Below are 4,940 nucleotides of genomic sequence, written 5' to 3' on the forward strand. Positions count from 1 at the left end.
CTGCAGGTCAGCTCTTGCTATGCCAAGAAGCCTTCACATTACCTAATAAAAACATTGCTCTCAGAGCAGCCTAAACGCAGGCTCAAATGCACGGAGAGTAATTCTGGTCCCGGAGGGCTGAGCAAACACCAGTGAGAGAGACCCTGAGACAGCACCAAGGCTCTGGCCAACAGAGGCCCTGAGAAAAGCAAAGAACAAATGGGTCATGTGAAGCAAAACGGGGCTGGAGGACGCCAAAACGATTGCAGAGGCCAAGGTTGCTGCTGCTGCTGCAGCACCAAGAAAAATGGGCAGTGGGAGCAAGCACTGAGGAAAACAGGCATTGGAGCTCTGCAGAAGTGCCCCAGGTAATGGCTTAAAAGATGTAGTACAACATACCCAGCCCTCCAGTCAGGTCTGCTAAGAATCTGGACTGGAAGATCCAGAATGAAGCATTCTTATGTGGGAGCAGGCCATTGGGCGGGACCTAGCTCTCATTCTTCTCTTCTACCCCTGCCCTCAAAAGTCAAAAATCATAAGAGCTACAGGAGTGCAGTAAGGTGCTAAAGCCCAGTGATGTGAACGCTGCACAGATTGTGCCTTTAGAGAAAAATATTTCGACTCATGACTCAAAAAAAGTTTTGACTGGCCGCAAGCTCTTCTCTTATTCTGTTCTTGAAATAGAATAAGATTGAAGTATAAATTAGTAGAGGTCTATATTTGTGCTAGCTAAATAATAAAACAACCCTTCCTTGCAAGGCCATCTACAAATGAATGACAGTGACCTAGGCCTTCATTACCCTGTCATTATACAAAACCTTCTGTTAATTTATGTATAGGAATAAAACAACAGCTACGTGAGGCTCCATCAGCTGCATAATTACAGCATATATTACAAAACAGCACCAAATGCTGTCTGCGAAGGCAAACGATCTCTGCTTAGTAGGAGGTTGCAATGAATTTCTTACTAAGAGCCAGATCATGCTGGCTTATCATGCCCTTACAGGTGCAGTTCCCGTTAAAGTCCTTGGGCTAGATTCAGATCTCACTTACACTGGTGTATAACAGCAGTGATGCCACTGGCTTTCATGGAGTTACTCCAGATTCAAATCAGGGTAACTGAGACTAGAATCTGGCCCAGCAAGATTGTTTACATGAGGAAGGGTGACAAGGCTGATTCCTAGAACTTCAGATAGAACTTGGCAAATACCACCCAGCAAATAAACACTGTCTCTTTAATGCAATCAGCTGGAGGGCTCAATCCTGTTCTCCTGGAAGCCAACAGGAATTTTGTCTTTGTTTTCAGGAAGAGCAGGATGAGGGCCTTGACCCTTAAGGTGAGTGTGAAACAACCTAAAGGAAAAATGAAATGTGAAATAGTAATGATAATTATTGAGTGGCAGCTTGGATGGGGAGGGGGAATATGCCATGGGAGGAGGCCGTTTGGCAAGTGGCCAAGAGGCGGGTGATGGAGAGGAGTTGGTACTTAGTATACTCTGATTGATCAAAGCGCTGAAGCGTGCCAGCCCTTCAGTTGAGGAGGGAGGATATGGACTGACTGTTCTGTCCCTTATTTCTGCTGCATTTGAGTACCCTGGACAGCACCTTTAAGTGACATCACCATCACCTCACAGCTCCTGATTAAACTGTTCACCACCACCTCAACCTACTCCATTCTGAAGCAGTCTCTGAATACGACCCCTCCCAACACCCCTCTGAGGCAGATAGGTAAGTCGTTTTGCCATTTTGCAGATGAGGAAATGGAGCCTCGCTCTCAGGCCCAGGCTCCCGTTTAAAAAGAAGTTAAAAGAAACAAAAATTACACCAGAGCATTTTAGGATGATTCAATTATGGATTCAAAGCTGCCATCGAGCCCCTCACAATAAAGTCCTGTGAGATTCTTTGATCATGTTTGCTCTGCACAGATCTGGTATCCACCATGCAAAGTCCAGGTCCAGCGTCAACAGGGCTGAGTGTAAAATCAGAGTCAGGTTGTCTGAGGCTGGTTTATGCGTTGCTGATACCAAGGTCCTGGTCAAGGATGGGAAGTGGATGTCTCCAGGACACTAATGGATTAGAAGCCATTTCTCCTTCTTCCCTCTTTCACCAGCATTTGAGTTTCTGGAATGCAAGTCCAGATCAAACATTTAAAACAACTGAAATGAACCTTTAATTTAAAAGGAAAATGAAAGGATTTAGGAGTTTTGCACAGGTGACATTTATATTCTAAGATTAATCTGCTAGCACAGTGCTCATAACTTTCCAGATTTCTATTTGCTTATGTATGAGAAAAATGTGCTCTGCTAGACTGACTATAGTGATTAGTTAAATTACTCATACATCCATTATTAAAAAAACTCTCTATTCCACTTTGAGCCTGTGTTTGTTTAGCACCATCTGATGATAACTTTCTGCTTGAATGATGACCACTAATTTTGTTTATGGCACTTGAATGTCAATCATGAATATTTTTTTGCAACTAAATTCAGGCCCGTAGACTTTGTGCATGTGTATATATAGAGATTCCCCCCTCCCCCCATAATATCCTCCCTCTATCTTTGTAATGCCAAATGTATGAGGAAGAGACTTAACTGGGAGCAGGATGAAGAGCAGTCACATCTCCAGGTTTGGTTGTGGGTGCTAAATATGAAAGACTGGGTGAGAGCTAACAAGATATAGAAGGGAATAAGGAAGAATACATGCCACAGTGCCAGCTGTGTGAAACAAGCAGGACATCTGGAGAAGGACAGTCAAGTGGTTGGGAAAAGACCAAACATGCGTAACTGCTCAGGAGAGGTGGATCACAGAATTACTAGACTTGTAGCTATGCAGGTTGTTCAAGAACAGTAATCACTTAACAACCTGACTCTAACTGAGTCACATTAGGCTGTGCCTGATAGAAGCAGGCCTGCAGAGAAGAAAGTGCACAATAAGGTGTGTGGAGGAGGTAAGCCCTGTGCTGATGATTATTTATTTGCATTGCAGTAGAGACTAGGAAACCCAGACATGGACCAGCACCCCCTTGTGCAAGGCACTGCACACACACATAATACAAATATGGTCCTTGTCGCAAAGATCTTACAATCTAAGTTTGTCTCTGGCCTGGGCACAAAGTGCACATGGAACAGGCATAGGGGTAGGCTCTGTGCATTCTCACCCATCCCTTGTATACACAAAGAGCAGGCACAATCTGGTTACAAAAAATGCAACTCTTCACCTGGGCTAGTTTGACTTTAGCTCTAAACCTCTATGAATGGGGCTGCGTGTAGCTGCCCTGTCTCAGGGGAAGCCCTCAAAAGACTCACAAAAACAGCACACCCTCCTGATCCAATGGCAATATTATGAGGTCTCCCAGTAACAGAAAAATAAGAACAAAAAGACTGAACTTTAACAGCTCATGTATGGAAAACACAGCAAAATGGATCCAGACTGTGGAAAATTGGCAAAAGCGCACATGCCATGTAAGTAATGGAAAAATAATTACGTAACATTGGCTGGATTGCTAGAACTTTGCAGAACAAAACTGTGCATAATTACTGGTGAGATTTAATAGGCCAAATCCTCAGCCCCTCTTTCATTTGCCACAAGGGCATCACAAAGCAGACTGAAAACCAGCATAAGAGGCCTGCTGAGGACACCCCTAATTTATAGTCACCCTTCCAGTCTTCCCCTCTATTGGCCAGTGAGCTACACGGGGCACAAAGCAGCCAGACCTGATGCTATAGCTCAGTAAGTAGTGTAAGTTGAGTATAAATGCAATGATGGCATTATTAATAGAACATGGAAGCATCCAAGGTGTCTGCTATTTAAAGATCTATTTTTCTCTGGTAATGAATAGTTCAGTTGTGTTATCATCCTAGCCCAAACATCCTCCTTCTGTTGTCCGTTCTATAGTCTGAGAGAGAGGCTTTGCTTCCTGTTCAATGAAAATATAATAAACATAAATGTAAAAAATTCTTAGTGCACAAAATTTCAGCTCTGAATGCTACAACGACCAGACATTGGGTGTGTGGTAACTGCCTCTTTTTATACCAACCGTGACCAATTTTCTGTTAATGTCTCCCTTTTCTTGTTACCATGTCCTCCTCCTTTGTTTGTTTCTCCATCTATCATCATCTCTGGTCATTTTCTTAAATTGTAAGCTCTTCAGGACAGGGACTGTCTTTTTAGTACATGTGTGCATAGTGCACAATGTGGCCATGGTTAATGACATGATATACTAATATCAGTAACAATGACTTTATTTCTCATGCTCAAGTATCTCAAGCAATACATAGTGTGGTATGGCAAACCCCCTTGTTCTCACCTATTGGCAGCAGTCTCCTCTCTCAGTGGGGCCTCTGGTAACTCCACCCCCAGACTGAACAAGTCTTTTGTCCCTTCCCCTCAGCATGCCCCAGGGCCTAGGGAGATACCTTGCTGTGGCTCCCTCCTGCCCACTGGGGCCAAGGGGTTCTCCTTCTCTGCTCCTCTGGCTGCAGAGAAGCACCATCTCCTAGCCCAGGGGAAGTTTCTCCTCCAGCTACTACAAACCTTCTAGCAGCTTCCTCCTCCCTTTAGGGAAGGCACGGTTTAAGTACACCTGGAGTAGCCCTTCATTGGGTCCAGGTGTCTCTAATTGCCCTGCAGTAATCTCTCCTCTGCCTGCAGGAAAAAGGGCCTTTGGCATTCTTGGGCTCACATACCCGCCCTGGTATGCCCTTTTGTGGGGCCTTTAGCGGCGGGTTTGTGCCCACCCACCCACCCTTGGCTCGAATAGTATACCCTTTTGTGGCCATCTGGCTTGACTTTACTACAGTAGCAAATACTCTTTGAACCATTTTTGCTGTTCTGTGTGTGAAATGAAATGAGGGAAATACTTAATTTCCCACAAGTGAAGCCAGTTATTCTTTTTTTGATCACCTGGATTGTTTTTGCTGGATTTTTTAGCAGACTAAAAGTCTGAAGTAAATTAGCGAAAC

The 4,940-nt window shown here is 44.3% G+C and overlaps 1 long non-coding RNA gene across 1 annotated transcript; it reads right to left on the reverse strand.

Moving 5' to 3' along the window:
- Nucleotides 1–242: 242 nt before the first annotated feature.
- LOC137155300 (uncharacterized) lies at nucleotides 243–4,516 on the reverse strand. Its single transcript, XR_010920404.1, has 2 exons — nucleotides 4,395–4,516; nucleotides 243–2,100 (listed from the first exon to the last, which is right to left on the reverse strand). It is a non-coding gene; the product is annotated as an uncharacterized lncRNA (long non-coding RNA).
- Between the last annotated feature and the right edge of the window lie 424 nt (nucleotides 4,517–4,940).

The sequence above is a fragment of the Emydura macquarii genome, unplaced genomic scaffold (assembly GCF_026122565.2).
Source record: "Emydura macquarii macquarii isolate MOO-44397 ecotype Brisbane River unplaced genomic scaffold, CSIRO-AGI_Emac_v2 contig_1348, whole genome shotgun sequence".
NCBI lineage: Eukaryota > Metazoa > Chordata > Testudines > Chelidae > Emydura > Emydura macquarii.